Below are 14,396 nucleotides of genomic sequence, written 5' to 3' on the forward strand. Positions count from 1 at the left end.
TGTGAAGGGTAAACAAATGAGGAGGCTGCAATGCTTGATAAGAAATGTACGCATTATCCTGCCCATGTAATTGTAACCCCTCTGTACAGTGTGTTCACAAAAAATAAAAATAATTTTAAAAAGCCTGCCTTAGCAGGAAATCCATTAGATAGTTATCCCCTATTAACTCCCGAAACACCTGCTAGTCTTGAGCAAAAGACTAAGACCAGAAAAGCAACAATAACAAAAAAGATAAAAGAAAAGGAAAATTAAAAGGAAAGAAAGAGCCTGAAGTAGAACTATGGCTAAAGTTCGAGAGTTCTAGCCTTGAGCAAAACTGCTTGGGTACAGGGCTCTCAGGTCCTGTGTTCAAGTCCTAGCACTAGCATAAACACAAACCAATGGAAAAAGAAAACCCCAATTTGTGAGGCTATACTGATAAGCCTGATCATCATGTTCAAACTTTGAACAACTAACTCAGGTACAGGATTTAGGTTGGAAAGCCATGTTACTCTTGGATTTGATTTTTACTTCCCTGGAGAAACAGAGGGAGATGTACCCGGTGGTAGGAGCAGGAAATACCAGGTACTACCTAAATATGAACCCAAATTGAACCCTTCAGATACAACGATTGGGAGAGAAACCATTTCATATACTGCATCATCGAGAGATGGAGGAGGGCCAAAGTAAAGTCCTTCAATTACTCCCAGCTGTTGGCTGTGCATCAAGGAGAAACTGAGACCGTGGAAGCCCTTTCACAAAGATGAAAAGTTGCTATTCAAAAATATACCAACATCCACTTTTCCTTAAGGATAGAGTTCTTATCCGTGTGTGTGTGTGTGTGTGTGTGTGTGTGTGTGTGTGTGTGTGCGTGCGCGTATGCACGCACGTGCGCTGCTAATGTTGTTTGAACTCAGAGTATGGATGCTATCCCTTAGCTTTTGCTGCTCAAGGCTAGCACTCTACCCTATGAGCCATAGCTCTACTTCCAGCTTTTTTGTGGTAAATTGGAGATGAGAGTCTCAAGGGCTTTCCTGCCCCTGGCTGATTTCAAACAACAGTGCTCAGAGCTCAGCTTTTCCAGTGACAAGGATGACAGGTCTGAGCCACTGATACACCTGGCTAAAGATAAATTTCTAACTCAATCAGCCAATGTCATTTGTAGAAAACTTCAAAAAACTGGCAGCCAATCAGGTGCCATAGATCCCTTGGAACAATTAGTCCAGTAACTACCTCATTACTATGTGGACCTAAAGCAAAAGTGGAAGGAGAAGGGACAAGAGCTTCTTACTGCAGCCATGCAGACAACCAAACAGAGACAAGCATTAATTCTGGGCAAGTTTCCTCTGTGAACAAGAGCACCTTACAAGAGGGAATGCCTTCAGGAAACCTCAGAGAACCTTCCCCATCTATAAAGGAATCCATTGGAAGGTAAGCCTGAGTTTCTGGCAGAGCTGGTGCATGGCCTTCAGGAGAACAGTGACACTGGAGCCCATTTTTCACCTATGTACTTTTCTCCTGAACCAAGACCCCGAATAAAATTACTGTTGTAATAATAACAGTAATACTCCACATATTTTATAAGCTCCATGTTTTGTTAGCAAGGTTTGTTATTCCCAGTCAATGAACTGTTACAAAATTAGTATTAGAATAATGAAAAAGTGAGTTTTATATGTACAGTAATTAGTAATCTCAGTATTTTATCTCACCCTTTCTCCCAGAATTTTCTGTAAATTTACCTACTTGGATTGCAGGATTTTAATCATTCTTTTAACATTGTCAAAGATTTAGTTCATAAATTCCATTTCATAAGGAATCAATATATAGCACTGTAGATGTGATTAAAATATTATATTTTGTGTAGATGTAGATTAAAATATAACAGAGAAAGGTCCAGTACTATAGCTTTTGGTTATTAGATTTGAGCTGCTTTAAACATGGGGTGCTCTGATGTGTTGCTGTAAGAGTTGATAAATGAATTTAGCTGTATGAAAATGTACCACTGCATTGTAAACATTTTACATCCCCTTTGTGACTTCTTTTTTGTTGCTTCCCTCCGCCTTGTGAGTTTTTTTTGTTTTGTTTTGTTTTTATGGTTGGTCCTGGAGCCTGAACTCTGGGCCTGAGTGCTGTCCCTCAGCTCTTCAGCTCAAGGCTAGCGGTCTACCACTTGAACCACAGAGCCACTTTTCTTTTTCTGCTTATATGTCGTGCTGAGGAATCGAAGCCAGGGCCTCATGCATGCAAGGCAAGGACTCTACCACTGAGCCACTTTCCCAGTGCCAACTTCCTTTTAACTACTATTTAAAATTGTTTACATATCTGCTTGGCTGATTAATAAAAAGTTTTCTCAGAGAAAAACTTATTAGAATTTATCAGCAGGCAGGAACTTTCTGATTAGAATTCCCGTAGCTCAGTAAATAGGGCCAAAGATTAACAAATGATATTACATCAACCCAAAAACCTTCTGCAGAGCAAAGGACACTGTGCTAAAAAGATACACTACAGAATGGGATTACAACCAGCTATACCTCTGCCAAGGGACCAATATCCAGAAAATACAGGGGAACTTTAAAAAATTAAAGTCTCTGTCAATTAATAAATGATATAAGCTGAACAGATACTTCTTCAAAGAAGCACAAATGACCAATCAATAAAATAATGCTCCACATTTTGGGCCATAAAGGCAACATAGATTAAAATGACATTGTGATTCCATCTTATCCCAGTCAGAATGGCCATTATTAAAAACACAAATTCTGACAAAGATGCAGGGGGACAGGAACCCTCATACACAATTGTTGAGAATGAAAAGTAGCGCAATCACTGTGGAAATTATTGTAGGCATTACTCAAAACAGTAAAAACAATTGCAGCATTATTTACCATAGCTAAGATATGGAAACAACCCAGATACCCCTCAGTAGATGAATGGATCAAGAAAATGTGGTATCTATATACAATGGAATTCTATGCTTCCATCAGAAAGAATGACATTGCCCCATTTGTTAGGGAATGGAAAGGCTTGAAAAAAATTATATTAAGTGAAGTAAGCCAAGCCCAAAGAAACATAGGTCCCATGGTTTCCCTTATTTGCAATATCTAGTATATGTATGAGTCAAGCAGAAAAGGTCAGATAATGTGATGTTAGGAAAATGAACCCTTAGATATGTATTTTAATGTTTTTTTTCTTTCATGCATTTGTTTCTAATGCATTTATAACATTATCTCTTTGTTGCTTTGTATGTCCCTCCCCCACAGTATAACCCCTGCTTTCACTATATTTGATGTGGGTATAATTTGTGGAGGAGAAGGGGAAAAACAAGTCATTTAAGGATATTGGTGGACCTGTTGCAATAATGAGAAGTACAAGTTGTCATGTCGAAAACGAACTTTACAGGATTGGGTGGGAGGGTGAGGGTGGAGGCTGGGAAGGGATGTGAAGGGTAAACAAAGGAGGAGGCTGCAATGCTTGGTAAGAAATGTGCTCATTATCTTGCCCATGTAATTGTATCTCCTCTGTACAGTATGTTCACAATAAAAAAAATAATAATCAGGGAAGGAAGGAGGCTTTGGGTGTTAAAAAAAAAAAACAGTAGAAACAGAGCCTAGGGCCAGTGGCTCACGCCTGTAATCCTAGCTACGCTGGAGACTGAGATCTGAGGATGGAAGTTCAAAGCCAGACCTGGAAGGAAAGTCTGTGTGACTCTTAACCACCAGAAATCCAGGAGTGGTGCTGTGCCTCAAGTTGAGAGCACAAGCCTTCAGCTGAAGAGCTCAGAGACAGCACCCAGGCCCAGAGTTTAAGCCCCATGACTGACAAAAACAAACAAACAAAAAAACCAAGAGTAAAAACAAAAGTTTACCCTATGCTCCAGAGACCGAAAGAAATGCAAATCATGATACTATAGAGAAATCACGATACTATAGAGAGAGGGGCACAAATTGCCACTTATTTAGACAGTAGCCAAGCTATAAAAACGGCCCAGATGTCCTACAACTGATGCCTGCATCAGGGAAATGTGGGCTACGCACACGCACACAGACACTCCAACACACACAGACACACCCTGGTTTACTGAGTCATCCCTCACACACCGGATTATGCAGTCATAACGAAATTACAGAGCGGTGCACAGCGGCGTGGAGGACCCTGTGCAGACCCGCGTCTGGCGCTGGGCCTGAGTGCGAGTTTTCGCCACTGCGGCCGCTCAGAAATCAAGGTTGTCAGCGCAGCCATGACCAGCAACGACGAATGTTTCAGTTGTGGCCAAGCTGGCCACTGGGTCAGGGAATGCCCTACTGCTGCGAGACGGGGGCGAGGAGGACCGAGGGGCTGGGGCAGAGGGCTCCATGTTTATCCCGCATCCCTGTTAGACTTCTGCTACCGCTGCGGGGAGTCCGGACACCTTGTCAGGGACTGTGATCTGGAGGAGGATGCCTGCTACAACTGCGGCGCAGGCGGCCACATCGCCAAGGACTGCAAGGAGCCCAAGAGAGAGCGGCAGCAGAGCTGCTACAACTGCGGCAGACTAGGCCACCTGGCTCGAGACTGCCAGCAGGCAGATGACCTCAAGTGCTATTGTTGTGGCCAACCTGGCCATATGCAGAAAGACTGCCACAAGGTGCAGTGTTACAAGTGCGGGGAACTTGGACATGTGGCCATCAATTGCAAGAAAGTATTAGAAGTCAGCTGTTACCGCTGTGGTGAGACTGGACATTTTGCCCGGGAATGCACCATTGAGGCCTCGGCCTAATTCTTTTCCCGCATCGCCCCTCCTCATTTTTTGCTGATAGTGTATTAATGTCTCTGATACTCTTTGCTGGCCGAAGTTGGCCGATGGAGGTTACTCCCAGGCCAGTGAGCTTTAATTGCTCTGTAAAAGGAGGAAAGAGGTGGATGAATAAAAATTGACATTCTGCATTTATGGTCTTTTGCTGTGTTACAGAACCCCTTTCCATGCCCTGCTGAGTAGGGATTGACGGATGGGGAGAGTGGAGTCAGACCTCAGCCTCCCAAATAGCTAGACACACAGGACTGGAGTGCCTCACCAGTACCTCATTTATTTGTTTTGGTTTTCTTTCTCTGTTTTATTGGCGGGGGAGGTGGAGGTGTCTGCAAAGGAACTTTGCAAGGAAGGAGGCAACAAAATGCCATCCTGTTAGGGACTGGAACATCTGAGTGTGGAGGGAATACCAATCTAAGGAAACTGAGGGAATGGGCTGAATTCCACAAACAGCCTTCAAACCCTCAAGTCTGCCGCAAGTTTCCCCAGATGGCCTTTTCTCTGAGCCATTTGTCCCACCTTTCAGTAGAGGGGCCAGCAGCTGCTCAGGACTATGAAGTAGGCTGAGGATGGACTGCCTTCAAACAGGCAACGTGGTTTGTTAATTCAACTGGTGGTGAACCTTTTTGTGGGGAGGGGTCTGTTTACCCTGATACACAGCTGGGACACCCTTGGCAATAGAAGCCACTGTCTGGGTCTGGGACAGACTCTCAGAGGGTCTGGGGAGAACTCTGGTTTAGGGGGCAAGAGCTATCACTCTGGGGGTTCAAATTCAGGGCCTGTGTACTGCCTCTGGGGAGCTTTTGTGCTCAAGGCTACAATTATACCACTCAGAGCCACAGCTCTGCTTCCAGATTTCTTTTGGTAGTTAATTGGACATAAGAATTTCCCAGACATATCTGCCCAGGCTGACTCTGGCCCTCAATCCTCAGCCCCTATGTTTCAGCCTTCTGATGATCTAGGATTACAGACATGAATCACTGGTACCTGGCTTGACACTGACTCTTTTCATGAAAAGAGAGGGGGGTGAGGAAAAGCAGGGAGGGAGGGAAGAGGAAGATGAGGAGGAGGAGGAGGAGGAGGAGGAAGAGGAGAAGGAAGAGGAGGAAAAGGAGGAAGAGGAGAAGGAAGAGGAGGAAAAGGAGGAAGAGGAGGAGAAGGAGGAAGAGGAGGAGGTGGTGGTGGAGGAAGGAGAAGAACAAAATGGGGGAGGAGGAGGAAGAAGAGGAGGAGGAAAAGGAGGAGGAGGAGGAAGAGGAGGAGAAGGAAGAGGAGGAGGTGGTGGTAGAGGAAGGAGAGGAACAAAATGAGGGAGGAGGAGGAGGAAAAGGAGGAAGAGGAGGAGGAAAAGGAGGAAGAAGAGGAGAAGGAAGAGGAGGAGGTAGCAAGAACAGCACCTGGCATGGAGCAAGACTCCATTCATTTATGTTATTGTCATCCCCTACGATTGGCATGTGGACACGTTTGGGGAGCATTTTTCTCCTCTGTCTCATGCCTGCCCAGAGCCAGCACAACTAATGTCAGCACTTTATTATCTCCATGTCCTCACACTCCAAAGTTTGACTTTGAATGGAAGTTGCAAGGGGCAACACAGAGTTCAGGACAGAATGGCCATCACCCGATGGGCCAGCTGCTGAAGCTTGCTCAGCCTCCTTGTGCTGACCTTTCATTAGCGACTGTCCTCACACTCTGCAACTGGTTAAGTTGATGCCTCCTTTCTGGATTTTGAGGACTTTTGACTGAGACTGAATTCTAACACTGGCTTCCTTCATTCTTCCACTTGCACATGGCAGATTACAGGGCCTGGGAGACTCCATAAAAACATTTGTCAAATTCCCATAATAAATCTCCATGTTCTCCTGTCCACTCCTACCTCTGTCTATCTAGCTACCTGAATGCAGTCCGTTTTCTTCCTCTTGAGAATTCTTGAGTATTGCAATTATCTCTAAACCCACTGCACGCATGTATTCCTCCCTGTTTGTGTACCAGTGTCTGGCTCACCATCTGATATGAATCATACTTTTCACACCAACTCTAACATGGACACTACCAAGCAGATGAGGAAATGGAGGCTCTGGAAGCTTCTTTTCTTAAAATCATCAACCATGTGAAGTCCTTTGCAAGCGGTCTTCCTAACCACCCTCTTACTCTTCCTTCTTTTGCTTTTGTTTTTTTGTTTGTTGCTGGTACTGGGGCTTAAAATCAGGGTCTGGGTGCTGTTCCTGAGCTTCTTTTGCTCAAGCCTAGCATGCTACCACTTGAGTCACAACTTCTGGCTTTATTGGTAGTACATGGGAGATAAGATTCACAAGGACTTGAATGCCAAGGCAAGCTTTTATGTTAATCCTCAGATCTCAGCTTCCTGAGTTGCTTGGTTTACAGACATGGGCCACCAATGCCTTGCTTTGCCCTTCCTTCTTACTTAGAACTGAATCTTAAACCCACAGAATCTCTAGGTTTGTCTGTCCTAAAGTTTACTGAGTCCAGCTGTTGCCTGTGCATGCCCTAAAACAACTACACTTCCAATTCTGGCTTCTTCTAGCCCTGACTGAGGCTTTGTCTCCAGCAGTGATTCCTGATCAGTCAACGTGACTTTCCATCTTTCAAGGAGGAAATATTACATACCTAGGTGATCCAGGGTTAAAAACAAAAAGTCGTCTTTTTTCTTTCTTTTTGCCTACCCTAGGTCTCCATCTACTCAGGGCCTGGGCACTGTCATGACTCCATAATTAATGGGTGCTTCATGTCTGCAGAACCATCATCATGTGGCTTCATGTAGCTCTGTGGCTTCAACACAGCTGTATTAGCTAACTAAGAGAAATGAACCCTGAGATGGTCCTGACCATGCTGGACAAATGTGTCTCTGCTGAAATGGTTCCTGGAACATCATTGAAATAAATTTTATTATTGCACTTTGGAGTCTTTTATTGGGGTAACCTTCAGAATTCAGAGATGCCCTTATGACATCTTTCATATGTTCTGATGCAAACGCATAGCTGCTTAGTTTTTCAAAAACTAAACTAAACTAAACAAAAAACCTCAACACGACCAATCTTGCAAGTGCACCTTCCTCAGCCCTATCCTTGGAAGTACCCCTCCATGATCTCTTATTCAAGTCCCAAATTTTCAAAATCTTTTCACCCTGCTCTTTTTCCTCCAGATTCTCATTGCAAACTTGATGAAAATGTGTCATCAATACACATTCTATATCCTGAATGATTTACTCCGTTAAGATATGCTTCACCAATTAATCCACCCCTGTGGAACTCAAACTTCCTACAGAATTAGGGCCTGGACATTATGTCCCCAAACCTTGTGACGCCATATACAAATAGTTATCTCTGGTCCAATTCCCAAATGTCATCATTTGAACTCGAAACCTCATCAGCATGACTTTTGGTATGCACATTTTTCTCAGGATTCACATCTGCTGAGCCCAAACCAGAATCACTCCCTCAGCTCGTGTAAGCACTTTAGGCTTTCTGCAGTCTGTGTCTCCAAATTCTTCCATCCTCTTTCAGACCAGATTATTAATCATTTAATGAATTTACTTCTATATTATATTTTTCTTTTGTGGTCTGGTACAGGAGCTTGAATCCAGGGCCTGGGAAATGTCACTGGGCTTCTTTACTCAAGGCTAGCACTCTACCAACCGGAGCCACTGCTGTACTCTTGGAGTTTTAGTGGATATAAGTAGGAATGTAAGGATGTAAGAGTCTCGCTATCTTTCTTGCCTAGATTAGCTTCAAACTGATCCTCAAGTTTCAGCTTCCTGAGTAGTTAGGATTACAGGCATGAGCCACTGGTGCCAGCTTAAAATATCTTCAAATACTTGTGCAAAATGTTTCATTTTATGGCTGACAAAATTTAGATTAGGATTTCATTGAATCTGTACATTAATGACAAGAAATGAATGTGTTTATACTATTATTTTCTGCGGTCCAGAAATGCGGCAAGACCACTAGTTACCATCTATTTTTATCTTTCTTAGCAGTGTTTTCTAGGCTTCTATGTAGGATTGCCTATACTTTTTTGTTATAATTTTACTAAGTATTTTATGGTATTTTTGGTATAAAAATGGGTGATATTGCTGAATTATCTCAATTTTCAGGATCTGTTGCTGTCTGAACTTCTCAAGGAAATTAGGTAAAGAAAAATCCCAATACTGCAAAAGCTTTGATTCTGTGTCTTGGTCTCTGTGTGAACTTATGTAGGTTTATGGGGACATGACAACTCATGTGCTACCACAGTCAGATTAGCAATTCAGTAGACATTGCCTAGTGATAGTGAATATTGCATCCTCATATTTACTGTATTAAAGTCCCCCAGGTATATAAGCAGAAGAAGATAAGAGGAAATATGCATGCCGGAAACTAAACTATTGAGTATGTATGAAAATTGATGAACACAGAACACCATGCACAGGTGGCCTGTGACTGAATGATAGTGAAGGACACAAGAGGCAGCCAAAGAATCCCTCCAGAATAGATGGGTACCAAAACTAAAGAGCCCCAAGACAGCAGCATCAGTCACTCACAGGAGGGCACACATGAGAACAACCAACCTGTGAGAAGACAAGGTAGGAAATGTCAGTACTGACAGAGGTTTGCAAAACCATCCTCTAATCAGTTTCTACTCAGCAACCCAGGATTGTACAAGTGAAATGATTGTGGGTCAGATGCCTACATAGAGCTGACCAAATTCACACTTCTCTGGGAACTACTCCATTTGTTAGGTACAGATCTAGACAGCAAGAAACTTACTGTGAGCTTATCTGAATCCATTAAATTGCACAATAACTAAGAAAATCACTTCCAAAGGATTTGCCTAGTAACTTCTACTTTTTTTTTTTTAGGTCAATCGCAGGTCTTGAACTCTGGGCCTGGGTGCTCTCCCTGAGCTCTTCAGCTCAAGGCAAGCGCTCTACCACTTTCAGCCATAGCAGCACTTCCAATTTTCTGGTGGTTAATTGGAGATAAGAGTCTCCTGGAAACAAAGGAGGAGGTAACAGTGCTCGATAGGAAATGTACTCATTACCTTACCCATGTAACTGTAACCTGTCTGTACAGTATTTTTTATAATAAAAATCATATTTTAAAAAATTCTCCTGGACTTCCTGCAGATCCCAACCTCCCGAGTAGACAGCCACCAACACCCTGTCTAGTAACTTCTTAATTATTGACCTCTAAATTGTTTGTTAGTGTTTTTAAATCTAGTTCTATATTATTAAGCATATAAATCTATGTGCACATAGTTATTGGATTGTTTCCTGCCCTTTCCTCCTGGATTGCCTTTTTTTACTTTCTTTTTTGAGTATGGGGACTGGAAGGATTATATTAGAAGCTCAGTGGAATAATGGAATTAGTTTTTCCACTGGGAATTGGGAATCCTGGGGAATGTTGAGTTTGATAGAATGACAGAAGGCCCCAGACACAATGAGGGACCCATGGGAGAGTTTCATCTCACCCAGGGATGTCTGTCCAACCTGTATAACTCCATCTACTCATTAAAAAAAAAAAAACAACTCTGATTACTCTTCCCCACTCAGGAAAACATTTGAAACCTTGTCCATATTTCCTTTATTTCAAAAAAGAAAGGTCTAGTTAAACTTCAATGTCATAATTAATGATGCCATCCTTAGCTCAACTTCTTGATTTTTTGGAGGGGCATTTAGGCCAAGTTTCTGTGAAGAAAAAAATAGGAACTTTTTTTTTTCATTTAAGTTTTGAGGGTCTATGTCCCAGCAATGTTTTTGCAACAGGAATAAGATTTTTTCCTAGGGCCTTAAGGGGGCTGGTGCCTATCTTTGGATGACAGCAAAAGGGAATTCCTAAGTCAGGGTTCCCATCTCAGATGTCTCCAAGTGGGCCCCAATGTCCCTTGAGGAGGAGTAACCCTTCTCCTTGTGCTTCTGACCTCTCTTTGTCCAGGAGGCAGACGAAAGTAAAAGTGTTAGGCCAATGAGCTCCTTCCCATACCTTAGTCCACTCCTTCCCTTTCCAAAGTTTAGCATGCTCCCTTCCCTAGGCAACACTAGGCCCATTTAGGAAAGGCAGTAAATAAACAGCCTCCAACCCCTTTACTTTGGGATGGCACTTCTCTGAGGCAGCTACCACCATATAAGGCAACAAGGGCGCCTTAGAGCAACCTTCAGATCTGAGTAGCTGCAGGGCCCTTCATATACTATTTGGACAGCAGCCATGATGAAGCCCCTGGCCCTCACGTCCACACTCCTCATGTCCTTCCTAGGCCCTCCTAACCTCTTCGGTTAATAAGTCACCTTAGACAATAACCAGTGCTTCTTCTCACTTCTTTCTTGTGGAAGAGGTTTTACCAGCCCCTTTCCCAGCAATAAACTTCTGTGTACCTGGACGTGTGTGTGGTTTTCTGGCAAAGTCTAAAATATTCTAACAAAAAAATCTACCTGGCTTTGGGCTGCCAGGAGCTCGTGTGACCTTTCCTGGGGTCCCCAAGTTTTTTTTGCTTTTTGTGATTCCAGAACTCAGTGAGTTTGTGCCTAGATGCCTAGAGAAAGGACAGGAGAGCAGTCTCCATGGTCAGTACAGCCAATGAGGGAAAATTTTCAGACACCTACAGCCACCATCTAATGGCCAAGGCTGTCATATGCATCTAAAAAGGGATAAAATAGGAACAGAAGCCTGATATTCTTGGGGGAACCTATCCACTTGTTACCTACTTAAGTTCTCTCTCTGCTCTGGGCCTTTATGTAGATTTCTGGGATACATGCGCAAACTCAAGTGTGAATTACAGGATTGTAGGAAGATTGTGCCTGAGGAGAGCTTCCAGTTAAGAGCCTGCCCTGTCCCAGGTCCTCTGGTACCTCACATAGAGTCAATAGTTACTGGAAATCCCCAGGGGAGAGAAAGTCCCCAGAGGAAATGAAGAAAGACTTCCATCAGGGGCATTAGGGCCTCTGCCTATGAAAAAGAATAGGCACTGCAGGCCTGGGTTTTCAGCCCCTTAGTGGTGGTCAGGGAGCTCACTAGGATTAGAAGCCCCAGAGGCACTGAACAATCAGTGATTATTTCCTGGGCCTTGTGCTCCTGACTTTTTGTTTGGCTTGGTCCTTGGTACTCTTTTTGAGCTCCTACAGCTACACTTCCGACTTGTTTTGCAGATTAGGGTATTAGACTTTCCTCTCCTGATTGGCTGAAAAGTGAAATCCTAAGATCTCAGTCACCAGATATATTGAGGATTACAGAGAGGAGCCATCAGCACCAGGCCAACTCCTGGTTTTGAAGTGCTACGCAGACTCTGAAATGCTGGTTTTAGTGTATTCCAAATCCTGGATCAGCATAGTCCCCACCTACGACTTGTGGCTAAGCAGGATGCCCCATGCTGTCTGAGGTCTTGTTCCCCTGTTTCCCAGGCAAGCAGAGGTAGGAAAGTATGAATGTGTTGACAATACAGTGGGTCAAGTGGGTCCAGGAACTGGTTGTCAGTGTGTTGTAGCATCTGTGAAGTGTCCCTTTTCTACTCTTGTGGTTCAGTGTCTGGTGTCCTGATATGTGGTTGGGTCACAGTCACCTGACTTTAGGGAGGAAGAGTTGAGCCCTGTGTCAGGCTGCTGTGTTCCTATCTGGCCAATCTTTCTCTTTTTGCCTCTGCCTCAACTTGCATCCACAAAATCAATTTGCAAGTATTTGTAATAGTGTAAGCTATTCTTTGCCTCTGCAGAGCTCAATATGCATTTCGGTGGGATTTTGTTGTTGTTGTTGTTGTGTTTAATTAATTTAAGTGGTAGTCCAAAGGGGGTTCAATGCACATGTCAATGTGTTTGCTGAGCCACCTGGTAGCTGGTTATCTCTCCACTTTCCTTTTATCTCCAAGTCCATCCGTTCCCACAAGTTACCTGGTCACTATTGGTTCCTGTGCTGGCAATAGCAAGTGTTAAGTATTTGGGCTGGAAAAAGGCAGTGCAGTTAGAACAAGAAAATTAAAGAAAGGGGAAAAAAGGAAAAGAAAACCAAGAAAACGAACAAAGGAATTTTTTTTAAAAAAAGAAGTCTACAAAGCAAACGCCCTGCTCCATTTTTTTCGAGCAGGAAGGGCGGGGAATGAGTGCCGAGAAAAACTGTCTGAAGCAACACTGCCATCTAGCGGCCACAGAAACATTGACCCGTGTACACGGTCGGACATTTTGTTTTGTAAAGGTTATTGTTATTGTTGAAAATAAGTGTTAGAAGCTTTCATTTGCTACGTGACCAAGAAAAGATACTGAGCGTTAGTAAAAGGCTGACACAAACAGCGGGGTGACGAGTATATAAAATTCATACACGACAACGCACCATAACGGAATCGTACTGGTCGGCGGACATTTTGTCTTCCTTTCGTTTTGCGATCAAATTCGTGCTCGTGTGTGACAGGTGATTCAAACTGGACAGGTGAAAGAAAGCCCAGCCCAACTGGCCCACCTAGAGCTGGTGATCACAGAGGCCCTTAACCCTTAAGGAGTCTCTCCTGGCAGCAGGAGCAGCAGGAAGTCCCTGTCACTGCAGGAGTAGGCCACTGTCTCCTCAGGAGTCCTGTGACAGTAGGTGACAGCCCAGGGAAGGCCCTGCTGGTTTCCCTCACTCATCACCAGGCCATGAAGGCAGGAGGGGAAAGTCAGGAGAACTTTCCCCCAAAGAGCAGAGGTGCCAATGGCAGGGGTGCAGGCCAGAGGCTGCTGAGGTGTGATGGCAGGGTGTGGCCCAGAGGCAGCAGTGAGTGTTCACAGAGGAAGCAAGGGCACAGCCTGGGGGAGCTGGTGCTGTGTGGTGGAGGTTCAGTGTTAGTCACCAAGCAGGGTTTGTTGTTGTTGTTGTATTGTTTTTAATCCATTTCCAATCTCAGGTTTAGGTTGACAGGCAATGAAGGCACTCAGGAAGGATACTGGGACAGATCTCAGACCCCTGGACTCAGTACCTGCCAACCCTTGCTTGGAATCAGCTGCAGATTGTGGTTTGGACTGCATAATTAGTCCCTGTTCCTGCTGAGAGGGCACTATGGAAAACTTACTTCCCAGGGATGGCTCTCCTGGTCCTTTGGGAGCTACTAATCTATCCTTTGGATCTATCCTTCGTCCCCAGGAAGTCGACCATCCTTCACTTCGAGGTTCAGGAGAAACACAATAAGTTAATATTAAATTTTCTCTGACAGCAGTGGTGTTTCTGAATCAATGGGCATTAGAGGTCAGCCTTGCACCGTGTTTTCAACTTGCTTACCTCTTTCCCCCCTCCCTTTCTCTTAAAAAAAAAAAAAAGGAAGTGGCAGAGGCAACCAGGATTATTCTCTCTAAATGTACTGAGTTGTTCCTTCCTAAACTGTGGATTTCAGTCCACACTGAAGGCACTAAGTCCTTAGACCTAGTTGTTGCTTTAAGCAACAAACAATTGGGGATACAGTTCTCACGTTGTTACAATTTTCCCCTGAAAACTGACATTATTCCTCAATATTGTAAGGAAGCACACTACAGTCACAGATGCTGGAGAATTTCCATAGTAGAAAGACAGAAGGCATTGTGTTCCTCTTTTTAAAATATTATTTTTGCCTGTCCCGGGGCTTAAGCTCAGGGCAAGGGCGCTGTCCTTGAGCTTTTGTGCTCAAGGCTACTGCTAATACCACTTGA

General features: G+C 43.9%; 1 pseudogene; it reads left to right on the plus strand.

Moving 5' to 3' along the window:
* The first annotated feature begins 4,216 nt into the window (after positions 1–4,216).
* Positions 4,217–4,735, plus strand: LOC106001899 (annotated as a pseudogene).
* The last annotated feature ends 9,661 nt before the right edge of the window (positions 4,736–14,396 follow it).

This window comes from Dipodomys ordii, unplaced genomic scaffold, assembly GCF_000151885.1.
Source record: "Dipodomys ordii isolate 6190 unplaced genomic scaffold, Dord_2.0 Scaffold758, whole genome shotgun sequence".
In the NCBI taxonomy this organism is placed as follows: Eukaryota; Metazoa; Chordata; class Mammalia; order Rodentia; family Heteromyidae; genus Dipodomys; species Dipodomys ordii.